The sequence below is a fragment of the Phoca vitulina genome, unplaced genomic scaffold, assembly GCF_004348235.1.
Source record: "Phoca vitulina isolate PV1807 unplaced genomic scaffold, GSC_HSeal_1.0 scaffold17, whole genome shotgun sequence".
Lineage (NCBI taxonomy): Eukaryota > Metazoa > Chordata > Mammalia > Carnivora > Phocidae > Phoca > Phoca vitulina.
In genome coordinates, this window is record NW_022589720.1 from 19,512,209 (window position 1) to 19,526,898 (window position 14,690).

Genomic DNA, 14,690 nt, shown 5'->3' on the forward strand with positions numbered 1-14,690 from the left:
ACCTCCACGTTCATTGCAGCATTATTTACCATGGCCAAGATATGGAAAAAAACCTAAAAGTCCATTTGATGGATGAATGAATAAGGAAGATGTGGCATATGTATGCACAATATTAGTCAGCCAGAAAATGAAGAAAATCTTGCCATTTGTGACAACATGGATGGACCTTGACGGCATAATGCTAAGTGAAATCAGTCAGAGAGAGAAAGGCAAATACCATCTGATGTCACTTATATATGGAATCAAAAAACAAAGAAAAACACAAGCTCATAGATACAGGGGACAGATTAGTGGTTGTCAGAGGCAAAAGGATAGGCAGTGGGAAAAATGGGTGAAGAAGGTCACAAGGTACAAACTTACAATTATAACACAAATCATGTTTTTGTAATGTACAGCATCATTACTATAGTTAATAATACTGTATTGCATTACATCTTAAAAGTTCTCATCACAGGGAAAAAAAATTGTAACTATATATGATGATGGAAAAAAAAACTATATATGATGATGGAGATTGACTTTTTGTGATAATTGTTTCACAATATATACAAACATCAAATCATCATCTTGTACACCTGAAATGAATACATGTCAATTATACTTCAATAAAAAAATAATTTGCCAGATATAATGATTTTAAAATTAAATAATGGAACATAATATATACATATAAAAATAAATATGTCAAAGGCAAAACTATGGAAACAGTAAAAAGATTAGTGGTTTCCAGGAGTAAGGAGGGAAGGATAACTATATAGAGCACAGAGGATTTTTAGGGCAGTAAAATATTCTTTATAATAATATAATGGTGGATACATGTCATTATATATTTGTCCAAACACATAGAACATACAACACCAAGAGTGAACCATTATGTAAACTATGGACTCTGGAAGATGATGATGTACCAATGAAGGTTCATCAATTGTAACGAATGGACCACTCTGGTGGGTGATGTTGAGAACAACGAAAGCTATATAGATGGATGAATAGGGGCAGGGATATCTGGGAAGTACCTGCTGTTCAATTTTTCTATGAAACAAAAACTGCTCTAAACTGCTCTAAAAAAAAAAAAAAAAAAAACTCTCCTTAAAAGTGTAATAAAAGAAATAAATATGTAAACAATTGAAGCACACAATGGGGAAAAATAAATAATTCTCAATAGAAACAATATGTAAGAGCTGAAATGTTCATTTACCAATTCATTCTTAATAAATAGTGAACAAAGTAAACATATATATATAATGCTGATCACCTTCACATTAAGTGAATTGAAACTAATTCTTCAATTGTGATCTTGTAATGATTTCATTTCCTAAAGAAATTCAGTGACACATAGTTGTATGCCTATTTATGCAGGTGAAACCCAAAGGTATAATTATGATGGATCAAGCTGGACTAAGCATAAAAATATAGAGAAAAGGGGTTATTGTTTTGGGAGTTAACTATTTGTCACACTGCTAGAGTAGGGAAACAGAGGATGCATTTTGAATAAAATTTAAAAAGTGGCTTGGAGCCATGATAGCTGTAGTGATCCTGGACACTAGTCTCTAGACATCTAATCTTTAAAAAAAGAAAAAGAAAGAAAGAAAGAAAGAAAAAGAAAGAAAGAAAGAAAGAAGAAAGCAAAGCAAAAAGAAGAGAAAAGAAAAAGCGAAATGATTAAAACAGAACTGAGATTTTACCCTGGACACATAACCTCAAGAGTAAGAAAAGCTACAATCTGCTGTTACTTCAAATTAACTTTTCTGACATTTAAGTTCACGCATATAGTATTTTTATAGTAACTGCATAGTAATTAGTTACCTAATGTTATACTGAGTTCTCCTTGAAAGAAGAGCACTTCAATTTTTGTTGTTGTTATTGAGTTAAATAGCTGATTATTATTTTATTTGGAGATTGTGAAACACATTCATGATGACTGATTGCAAAAAATCAACATAAAAGTTTACTACAGAAAAAAAAAAACTAAATATAACATTGTCATTATAATTTCCAAACCAAAAAAAAAAAACGAAGATAAGGCAAAGAAACTTGAGCAATCTAACAGAAGAGTGGCAGCAGAAAAGGAAAAAATTCAATAAAAGTAGCACAATAAAAAATGGAAAGTCAAGTGTCAGTAGTAAGTCTAAACATACAAGCACATCCCTCCTCACATGTAAAGATGAGATAAAAACTATATCTGCTTATTAAAAGAACAGGCACTTAGATTGTGTTTAAAAAGTAGAAAGACAGGGCGCCTGGGTGGCTCAGTTGGTTAAGCGACTGCCTTCGGCTCAGGTCATGATCCTGGAGTCCCTGGATCGAGTCCCGCATCGGGCTCCCTGCTCAGCAGGGAGTCTGCTTCTCCCTCTGACCCTCCCCCCTCTCATGTGCTTGCTCTCTCTCATTCTCTCTCTCTCAAATAAATAAATAAATAATCTTAAAAAAAAAAATAAAAAAATAAAAAGTAGAAAGACAGACAAATTTTAAAATACGCTATTTATAACCAATGGAACAAAAATAAAAGAGTATAAAAAGCATCAAAATGGAAGAACAGAAAACGATATGCTGAGAAATATGAGTAATGATAATTCCAGGAAAATTAGATTTCTTTTTTTAAATTTAAATTCAACTAATTAACATATAATGTATTATTCGTTTCAGAGGTAGAGGTCAGTGATTCATCAGTCTTATATGATACCCAGTGTTCATTATATCACATGCCCTCCTTAATGTCCATCACCCAGTTACCCCATCCCTCTACCCCCCTCCCCTCCAGAACCTTCAGTTTGTTTCCTATGATTAAGAGTCTCTTATGATTTGTCTCCCTCTCTGATTTCATCTTGTTTTATTTTTTCCTCTCTTTCCCTCTGTTTTGTTTCTTATATTCCACATATCAGTGAGATCATATGATAATTGTCTTTCTCTGATCGGCATATTTTGCTTAGCATAATACCCTCGAGTTCCATCCATGTCATTGCAAATGGCAAGATTTCATTTTTTTGAAGGCTTTAGTAATATCCCATTGTATATATGTAACACATCTTCTTTATTTATTCATCTGTCAATGTACATCTGGGCTCTTTCCATAGTTTGGCTATTAGGGACATGCTGCTATAAACATAATTCACTTTAATAAGGGAAAAAAGGGGGGAAAATTGTGACCAAGCTTTGAAATGCTTCAGTCTGTAAGAAACATTTCATATTGCCGTTCTTAATTACAAAGCGTGGGAAGGGGAATTTTCCCCTCTCTGAGAGAGAAATATTATTGTTCACTAGTAATAGTTTCCAAAGCAAAGTTTCTAAGACTACTGATTTGCATTTTCTGACAAATGAAATATTTATATCTGATTTCACTATTAATAGTGAACATTAGAAAACACAGGGACACATTCAGATCTTTAAGAGCTGTTCAGTTGTTTCTTTATATCTCTAAGGCAACAGTCCTGCAATAAAATGAAATACAATAAAAATGAAATCGCAATAGGGGCTGGATGGCTCAGTCAGTTGAGCTTCCGACTCTTGATTTGGGCTCAAGGTCATAATCTCAGAGTTGTGATATTGAGCCCCATGTCAGGCTCTGCACTGAGCATGGAGACTGCTTAAGATTCTTTCTCTCTGCCCCTCCACCCCACTCGTGTACTCTCCCTCTCGCGCGCACTCAAAAAAAAAAAAAAAAAAAAAAAATCACAATAAATGTTAATGAACACAAAACTACAAAATACTCATTTTTAAATTTTCTTCAGTGCCTCTTTTATATTATTTAAAATCATATATATAATACAAATTGACATACAAAATTTTATATGTCATATATACATGATGATTAACTGTGTATGTCAATTTCACCAGGCCACAGGGTAACCAGATATTTGATTAAACATTATTTCAAGTGGTTCTATAAGGATATTTCTGGATGAGATTAATAATTAAACCTACAGAATAAGTAGTGCAGGCCTTGAAGGGTTAACCCAAACCAATCCATTGAAGGCCTAATGAAAACCAAAAGGCAGAGTAAGAGAATTCTTTCTCTCACTCTGCCTGAGGATTTTTGAACTGGGACTTGGCCTTCTGCCTTTGGATTTAGATTTGAATTCACACCATCAGTTCTCCTAATTGTCAGGCCTATCAGACCTATGCTGGAATTATACCATTATCTCTTGCTGGGTCTCCACCTTGGTAAATGTAGATCTTGAAAATTTTCAACCTCCATAATCACGTGAGACAATTCCTTATAATAAATATATTTTTAAAAATAAACTATGTATATCCTAATATACATATCTCCTATTATTTTTGTTTCTCTGGAGAACCCAGAAAAATACAGATTTTGGTACCAAGAGTGTTTCTAAAGGAACAGGATGTTAATGGTGAGTTCTCTGAATTGGTTCTGGGGGTTTCTGGAATTGGCTCTCTAATCTGATTAGATTTAAAGATGCCCATGATTCTATTTCCAGGAGTAAAGAAAGCACTTCTAGTCCATGACATAACCTTGCAATAGAGATACACAGCATATCTCTATTAGATAATCCTAGCTGATCATTTCTAAGAACCGAGGAACAGGATGGCTGTGCATATGATACTTTCTAACACTTTTGGAAAACTAAGAAATATAATGAGTTTGTCTGCTTGTCCCTAGTGTCACTGGACAAAGAGATGAAAGAACAGGATGAGCTCAGGGAATCAAACTCCCAGCTCAAGTACCACAGAAATGATCTAAAGTCATCTGTGTGTGCTCTGAAGAACACCCTTAGCTACTGGAGCCACAGGACTGAGATTGCTGAAAATCAAACAGAGTCTAATCCTGAGACTAGCTGAATTACAAGTTAAACTCCAACCTGGCAAGGTGTCTACTAGTAAAGTGAGGGCAGAGTCTGGGAGATAATGGGAGGTTGCTAAGTTCCCCAGGATGATAGCCAAGTACCTGGTGGTGGCTTGATTACCTTGGACCCTTTCCATCACAGAAGGGGCAACATTTTGTCCTTACTGGAACAGACACTCTGGATACGGATTTATCTTCCCTGCACACAATGTTTCTGCCAAAACTACTATCCATAGACCTACAGAATGCCTTATCCACCATCACAGCATTCCACACAACATTGCTTCAGATGAAGGACCTCACTTCACAGCAAAAGAAGTGGGGCAAAGGGCCTTTGCTCATGGAATCCACTGGCATTTCCATGTTCTCCACCAACTCCTGAGCAGTTGGCTGGCTTGACAGACAGTAGAATGGCCTTAAAAACAGTTAGTGTACCAGCTAGGTGGCAGTACTTTACAAGGCTGAGGCAAGGTTCTCCAGAAGTGCTATGTGCTCTAGATCAGCGTCTACCATATGGTGGTGTTTCTCTGATAGCCAGGATTCATTTCTCTAGGAATCAAGGGGTGGAAAAGGATGTCACATCCCTCACTATTATCTCTAGTGACCACTCATGGAATTTTTGTCCCCTTCTTGCAACTTTAGGCTCTGCTGGCATAGAGATATTAGTTCCGGAGGGATAAATGCTTCTATCTGGAAACAACGATTCAATTGAACTGGAAGTTCTAACTAACACCTCTTCACTTTATTCTCCTCATGCCTCTGAATCAACAAGCAAGGAAGGGACTTAACTGTGCTGGCTGGGGTGATCGATCCTGATCATCAAGGGGCAATTGGACTGCTATTCTGAAGTAGAGGTAAAGAAAAATATGTCTGGGGGATGTCTGGGTGGCTCAGTATATTAAGCGTCTGCCTTCGGCTCAGGTCATGATCCCAGGGTCCTGGGATTGAGCCCCACATAGGGCTCCTTGCTCAGCGGGGAGCCTGCTTGTCCCTCTGCCTTCCGCTCCCCCTGCTTGTGCTTTCTCTCTCTCTCTGACAAATAAATAAATAAAAATCTTAAAAAAAAATATGTCTGGAATACAAGGGTTCCCTTAGGGCATCTCTTAGTATCACCATGCCCATGACTAAGGTCAATGGAAAACAAACCCAATCTAGGTGGGACTTCTAATGACCTAGACACTTTAGTATTTAAGATTTGTATGTCTCACCAGGTAAAGAACCATGACCAGCTAAGGTTCCTGTGGAAGGCAAAGGAAAGACAAATGGGTAGTAGAAATAGTTTTATATACCAGCTATGAGCACCTGACCACTTACAGATGTGAGGACTGTAATTCAATAGCATGGCTAGAGAAGGGACTGTAGAAATTTCACATAAAACAAGTTGTTACATATTTCAGTGATCCAGCAAATCTAACTATATGTAAGTAAATTATCTTAGAGGGTGTCTAGACAGCATTTAAATTTCCACTATTATATATATTTTAAATTAAAGTTGAATTTAAATTTAAGCTTCTTATTTTCTATTTTAATTTTATATTCAGGTCTAGCTATAAGCTTGTCAAACACAGATCCCATTATCCTTTTCTTTTTGTTTTGAGAGAGAGAGTGCAGGGGAGGGGCAGAGGGAGAGGGAGAATCCCCAGCAAGCTCCACCCCCAGCATGCAGCCTGATGCGGAGCTCCATCCCACAACCCTGAGATCACCACCTGAACTGAAATCAAGAATCCGTTGCTGAACCGACTGAGCCACCAAGGCACCCCTATCTTTTTCTTAATATATCTTTGATGTAGTTTCAGATATATTTTTCTCATTTTGTGTATGTTGTTTCATAATAGCTCCATTATAAAAAGCCAAATAAACACTAAAATTTGGCAACATTTTTCTGTACGGGGGCAGATAGTAAATATTTTCAGCTTTATGGACTGCATGGTCTCTGTTGTCACTTCTTAACTGTCATTCTGCTGCAAATACAACCACAGATAATACGTAAACAAATTAGTGGGCCTGTCTTTCAATAAAACTTTACTTGCAAAAACAGATGTAGGACTGGATTTGGCCTACAGGCTACAGTTTCCTAACCCCTGTGCTAGATCGTTTAGGAGTGCCTTGCCCATGAGCCTCAAACCCGTTATTTCAAAGATTAAGCTTTCCATAGCCACAGACTTCAATAGGACCATTGCATATTTGATTATCCTGCAATGGAGATATGTGTTGATACCTCATCCTATGTAATCCTCATATTACAAAGCTTTCCTTTCAAATTTCTTGGTGTCTAGAGTACATGCTTTATTTTGGAGTTAACCGTGTTAAGAGCACTGCAGAATCCGGGAGTGGATGGAACTGAAGGGATGCATTACAAGAACAATTTTTCACATAATGCCCTAGGGTAATCCATGGGAAGGTGGTAATGACTGAACTTCCAAACATCGGTGGGAGACAGCACATCACAGGATAAGTAAATTGTTCTTGGCACCTGGACTGTTTACCTCCCTGACTGGGAGAATCATTGCACTGGTAACGCTTTTCCAGCAGGCAGGTTCAAGCTTCATGGAGGGGACAGCAGTTGGTGATTGCACTCAGCTGTGCGAAACAGAAAACTTGTTCATCACTGGCTTACAAAATTATGGGCTTATTTTTCTTCAAACAATTAGAAGACTAAAATCATATCAGTACCTCATGAGAGTCAGAGTGGAGATTTCTGCAATTATTTGGCTTTCCTCTCAGCTTCCTACTGCTCAGGTTGCTTGAGCTCCAGCCACCAGGTTTACATTATAAGCAGGAAGAAAGTGTGAGCAGTAAAGAGCAAGAATGGCACTTCCATTAAGAAAGCAATTTTTATCCTATTTATTCATTGCCAAATTTGTGTCATATGTCCTTGCATATGACACTGGAAAATGTGTCTGTAAGACTTATGTATGAAAACTGCTCTGGAGGAAAATGATCCATTGACCATTGATTGGAAAGGCACCTAGCAGGATCTGTTAAGAGTACAGCTCATAGTGCTGCCTCTTCATTTGTAATAGAGGTCTGGTCAGGGAGGAGGCAAGGTTTCTTTTCTATCACTTCTTTTTTCTTTAATCTTTTCTTCCTTTTGAGCCTCCTTTTTCTTGTTCTTCTGCACAACCCCTCCCCCCCCCCCCCAGGCTTCTCATCCTCCTCCTTTAAAATCTCTGGTTGGGAAAACATTCTCAAGCTTAAAGACAAAGGAATCAACCTTAAAAACGTGACAGGGGATGGTTTATTTTATTACATAATGCTACATATGTGTTACATAATGTTAAAAATTTTTTAAAAGAAAATGACACCGGTGATACTCAGAAAGTTTAGCAGAAAAAAATTTTTAAAAACTCTCTCTCACTGTAGCAATATATATTTTAAAGTTCCTGGGGGGGGGGGTTACCCAACAACAACACAATAAATGCAGAAATACACATGGAGAAATTTATCATGAAGTTTAGAGAAAAAAATCATAATGAGGTTTTTAATAAAACCTGATGTAATTCAGATGAAAGATTAAATGGCAAATATTGGCCAGTAGAAGTAGGTGCCAGTTACAACAGTTACCAAGGCAGGGTAATATGGCTAAGCTAGAACGAGTAAGTACAGCTACGTCCTCTACATTGCTGTTATTCAAGCACTGAACAGAAGTTGTCTATGCAATTAGCCATGAAGAGCAAATGAGAGAAAGGGAAATGACAATGACCATTATGTGCAAGTGTTGGGCTATCTAGGAGAAAAATATAAGAGAATAAAAATGGGTATTAAAAGGTTAGCCCAATAAGTACATAGAGGGAAATTTAAATAAATTTAGACATTTAAAATTTTAATTATCTTTATTCTAATTTTTTATTGGTTAAAATTTCTGAAGCAAGGCAATCCTCTAAATACCAGACAATTTAATCTAGACACTTGCTGACTTTTCTCAATTCTAGTTTATTATTCAGTCATATTTATATTAGACATTTACTCTAGATTTATTCTGGGGTCCCTTTGATCTGAAGTCACTTCTAAGTAATGAAAAGCTGTGAGAACAACTTCATGGTTGTTACTGAGAAATAATTAAATCCACTTATTGTTTGGTTCTCTCCTTCTTTGTATGCTTATGTTCCGTGTTGGTGTCCAGTCTCTTGCCTTTTGTAGGGTTTCTCCATTTCATGATATATTCAAAAAGTCTTTCTTATGCCCTGTGTTATATGTATATTTGATAAAATAGGACTCTTAATGAAATATAAGTAATATTTATTATATGTAATGCGATATACACTATATATTATATATATCTCATTATACAAAAGATTTTCTTTGTTTTTAACTCTTTATCTTTTTGGATTTGATTTTGTGTGTGTGTAATATGGATTCAAGTACATTTTTCCAAAATTCTAGTCAGTTTTCTCCAAATAATTATTGTCTTTAGTTTTTTTTTCAGTAAATTGAGATATGAGTAATAGTCTAAGGATTCCAACAACAACAAAAAAGAGAAGTCCCTCTCCCAGTGTTTTCAAACTTCCAGTAATAATTCCAAAGTCATTATTTTAAGTTACTGTTTCTTCTAATTTTTCACTATGTGTTTTTAAATATTATAATTATACAATCAACTTTTTGTTAATCAAATTTAGTTATTCTCTATTGCTTTCTTTTTATTAAAGATAGGTATTTAGAATTCCTCCATCTCCATCCCCAATTTCATTCCCCACTTGTTCATATTAAAGGTGAAGCACAATTTTTTTATAATAATATTCCAACTCTGCATATTTATGTGTCTATTAATGTTATTCACTGGTGAATTTTTTCAGTGTAACTCTGACTTTATTCCAGTTAACAATTGCCACACTTTTGTTTGCTTACTTTCCTAGGCATTTATTACTAATTATTCCCGCACTCTACATAATCACCATTAAACCTAGTTTGATTCAATTTTATTGAAGGTTTTGTTAAATTTTATCTTCTGGTGCTTTATGTTCACCACTTCTATATAATAGCCCTAGAAATTCTCAGATTTTTGGTGCTTGCTATTTAACTTTCTATTCATTTCCACACCCCCTTCACATGTTGATACTTTTGGTTTGTTACATCATTTTTAGTAAATGTATCCTTATGTTGCTTCTTTACAAATGGTACACATATGAATTGAGAGCATGTAAGACTATAAAAGTCTTGTTTCTACTTACAAACTAGATAGGGGCTTTTGGTTCTTTACGTGTTTTCTCTTTTTGTGGATGCCCATTATGAGACTGAGGAAGTTTCCTTACATTTCTAGTATTTGGTCAATTTAAATAGGTGGTAATTTTATCAAATTATTTTTCTGTATCTACTTACATGGTCAAATGTTTTTGTTTTACCTGTTGTTCTATGCATGTGATAAATTAGATTTTCTTTTTTAAAATTTTTAAATAAAAAAGACACCTGTATTAATAATAGTTGGTGAGTTTTGAGAATGATATGCCCATATAACCACTATTACAGTCAATAAAATATTTATATCACTTTATAGAAATCCTTTGTACTTCACTGAAGTCAACATCCCCTTATACTTATTTGCTTTCTGTGTTTTTTTATCGGGATTTAGAATTTTATAACATTGAATTATATGTAGTCTTTTCTGTATCACTTCTCTCCTTCAAAATAATGTTAAAAGTTTTGTGCAGGTTTGTTAGGTGTATTTGTAGTTTGTTCCTTTTCTATTGCTAAATGGTATATTGTTTAATGAGTTTACCACACATTGTTTATCCATTCACCTTTTGATGGATATATAGTTTGTTTCCAATTTTGGCTGTTAAGAATACACTTGACTATGTGTATGTGAATACAAGTCTCTGTGTGGCAATGCTTTTATTTCTCTTGGGTAAATACCTATAAGTGGAATTGCTAAATCATAGAAAAGATGTGTATTTAACTTAAGAAGTTGTCAAACCATTTGCCGAAGTGGTTATGCCCACCACTGAAGCAGTTACATTCTTACCAGCAGTATAAGTAAGAGTTCAAATTTGTCCTCCTTTATGTTAACACTTGATACCGCCAGGTTTTGTTTTGTTTTGTTTTAAGGATTTTATTTATTTACTTGACAGAGAGAGAGCACACGCAGGGGGAGTGGCAGGCAGAGGGAGAAGCAGGCTCCCCGCTGAGCAGGGAGCCCGATGCAGGACTCCATCCCAGGACCCTGGGATTATGACCTGAGCTGAAGACAGAAGCTTAACCGACTGAGCCACCCAGGCGTCCTGATACTGCCATGTTTTGATTTAAGCCATTTGAGTATATATACAGATGTATTGTGAGGTTTTTTTGTTTGTTTGTTTTGTTTTTTTAAGTAGGCTCCATGCCTCAGGAGCCCGAACTCACGACCCTGACTGAGATCAAGACCTGACCTGAGATTAAGAGTCGGATGCTAAAGTGACCGAGCCACCGAGGCACCCCTAATTGTGGTTTTATTTTTTAGAGATTTCATTAGTTATTTGAGAGAAAGAGAGAAAGAGATAGTGAGAGACAGAGCACGGGGGGTGGAGGGGGCAGAGGGAGAGGGAGAAGCAGACTTCCTGCTGAGCAGAGAGCCTGACATGGGGCTTGATCCCAGCACCCCAGGATCATGACCTGAGCCAAAGGCAGATGCTTAACCACTTAACCGACTGAGCCACCCAGGCACCCCCTAATTGTGGTCTTAATGTGCATTTTCCTTATGGCTAAGAATGTTGAATATCTTTTTTGTGGTTATTGAATAAACATCTGTTTATTTTCTTTTTGGCAGTGTCTATCCAAATCTCTTGGTCATTTATTTTTTTTCTATTGATTTGTAATTGTATATTTTATATATATATATTATACAAACAGGTCTTTTTCTTCTTTAGCTTTACATATTGTGAAAACTTTCTCCTAGGCTATGGGTTGTCTTTACTTTTTATCAATGATTTCATTTAAGAAGAATATTTTAATTTTGATGATATCAGAATTATTAATATTTTTATTGCTTTTTCTTTTTGTGTCCTATCTAATAAAAATGTCAGAACCCAAGTCACAAAATTTTAGTCATTATTTTTCTTCCAGGTCATTTAATTTTAATATTTATACTTATTTGATATAATTTATATATTTATATAACATAACATTTGAACTTGTTTAATATGCATGACATGAAGAAATTTATTTCATCTGTGGGGTCTATCAGCCCAAAATATATAAATAACATGCATACAGTTGATCATTTGAGCTAACAGAACATTTTACACAAAGAAATCTCAGTATGATGATAAAAATGCCTACCAGACATAATGTAAAAATAGATAGAAGTTAGTGTCCTAGGTTAGGCAAATATGTAATTAATTAATATATTCTTAAATAGTTGATATTTACATAATTTGTATGTTTTATCACCAGCTCTATAGGTACTATTAAAAAATTTACTCTTTATGGAACTTTAATTAAAATATGGCAAAACAAGAAAATAAATAGAAACATGACCTTACAGAGGTCTCCAAGTGACTCAGAATCTGGACGCAATAGAGGATTCTTGTCTCCTAAACCAGTCAATACCACACCACATTGTGCTCACAGGGACGGTTTAATGTTGTTTGGCACAAAACACATTGAAAATACATTTCAATAAATGTATTGAAAATTATTTCAATAAATTTTTAAACAAAGATTTAACAAACTTTGAATTTGAATGTTTTAAAATCTCATTTGCAATACTGGATCTTCCCATAATTTTTTTCTAAAGTACACACTGATAAATCATTAAAGAGAACAAAATAACAGGAGCTTCTGGAATTTTTTGTTGTTACTGCTCTAGGTAATTGAAACAAATCTATTTTTTAATTCCTTAATGATCAACAGCTCTCATTTAGAAGAATTAAAGAACTAAAACAGGATGGTAATTCCTTCTTTTTTTATTATGGTTTCTGCAACTGGATATTTTTTTTGTCAAAGGAAAAAAAAGCTAAACTAACATTCAAAATATCTTTGAATCAGGCAATAATTTTTTGAAAGCAAAAATTGCAAACTCCACATTGTGCTTAATGATAAAGTTCAGGCATAGCTTTTTTAAAATACTTTTGTAAAAATCTAAATGGCATTTTCTACTTAATAGTTTATTGCACTGAAAGAAAATATTTGGACACTAATCCTATTTCTATCCTTCTCTCACTTTCAGTTACATGATGTATAAATGGGTTCTCTGGATTCTATGGCCAATTCAACAAGGCAAGCACTGTTTATGGTACCAAGTGATGAGAAATCAATGTATACATTAACACTAAATGTGTGCACACTGTGTATGTGTGTGTGTGAGAGAGAGGGAGAGAGAGCGCGTTCCTCAATATGAGTATAACTAAAAAGCAATTAAAAAGATCACATAAGTATATGAGAATTCTTTTCTTTAACTTCTCTCAAAAATGTATGCTTCAATTTCCTAGAACAAACTTATAAAAGAAGCTGTATGTACACTGTTTTGATAAGAACTTGAATGATTGACAAAGTAATTATGAGGTTCTCAATTATGAGTTGGGATTCTGGACCTACATTTTCCGTAACCAAAGGACAAAGAGTTTGAAGTTTTTATCAAGACTCTCCCAGGGGCGCCTGGGTGGCTCAGTCGTTAAGCGTCTGCCTTCTGCTTAGGTCATGATCCCACGGTCCTGGGATCGAGCCCCTCATCGGGCTCCCTGCTCAGTGGGAAGTCTGCTTCTCCCTCTCACCCTGCTTGTGTTCCCTCTCTCGCTGTGTCTCTCTCTTTCAAATAAATAAATGAAATCTTAAAAAAAAAAAAAGACTCTCCCATATTTCTCAGACACTGGGTCTTACTTTTAATACTGACCCTAATACTGATTTTAATACTGATCATGACAGCTTTGAGACTAGAAAAATCACAGATTTTAAAAGTAAATTTATAAATAACTTACTTTAGTGGTTCTTGAAGTGTCCTCTTGAGACCAGCAGCATCAGCATCACTTGGAGACATGTTAGAAGTGTAAATTCTGAGTCTCCACCCAGCACCTAATAGATCAGAAAATCTGAGGATCAGGCCCAGGGTCTATTTTAACAAGTTCTCCAGGTGATTCTCACACACTTAATTGCAAACCACTGGCCTAGTTTATGAAAAGGTTTTTTTTATTCCTGTGTAATAAAATACAAATGTTTATTTAGGTGATCATAATTTTTTTCTGTACACACTTCACTTAGCAAATTACATAAAATTCCCAACTGCAAGTAGTTCACATTTGTAATGTGCAGTGTTATTAAATTCTCCTCGAACTACAGATCATTCAATTCTCTCATCTAAACACAGCCCAAGCCATTTCCAGTGCCCCTGGCTTTGACTTCTGTTTTCATTTACTTCCAATTACTTATTATTGTAAACTTCCCACACCCAGTTTACGTATTTTTACCATTCAGTAGGTCTGTATGGGCTTCAAATTTCCAGACTCTTCAGAGCACGTTATCTCTTGAGTTGTCAGTTTCTAAGACTTTTGGTCTTATCTTTCCTGCCCTCTCCTCTCAAGTTGGATTACACCGCTTTTTAAGGAGAGACAGTGCTGGAAGCACGCCTGCCTAAGGCTGCTGTCATTTCTTTCACCTGGAGAATGATACCATGCAAACTTTTAGAGTTCCAGACTTTATTCCTTCTTCCCGTGCATTTTCAATCAAATAAATATATTTAGAAGCTTAAAAATAGTTCTCCGTAAAATTTTTTAACAGGGGAAGAAAGGACTGTCTCTGGAACCAGAATCCTGGTTCAAATTCTAAGTCGGACAGTAATTAATTAGATTGCCTCGGGAAAGTCAATTAACATTTCTGAGACACTGTGTCCTCAAATGTGAAGTAGAATAATCATTTATGACTTCCAAGTTTGTTGTAAGGTTTAAGATAAATTTAGATGAAGCATGTAGCTCCAGACATC

At 35.4% G+C, this 14,690-nt stretch overlaps 1 long non-coding RNA gene across 1 annotated transcript in view; it reads right to left on the minus strand.

Annotated features, from left to right (window-relative positions):
- The window catches only part of LOC116639011, a 113,218-nt gene extending 98,875 nt beyond the window's left edge, over window positions 1–14,343 (minus strand). The window contains exons 1-2 of the long non-coding RNA XR_004300762.1: window positions 14,179–14,343; window positions 13,693–13,786 (exon numbers count right to left, since the gene is read on the minus strand). This is a non-coding gene — a long non-coding RNA (uncharacterized LOC116639011). The remainder of the gene's footprint in view (window positions 1–13,692; window positions 13,787–14,178) is intronic.
- Window positions 14,344–14,690: the final 347 nt, after the last annotated feature.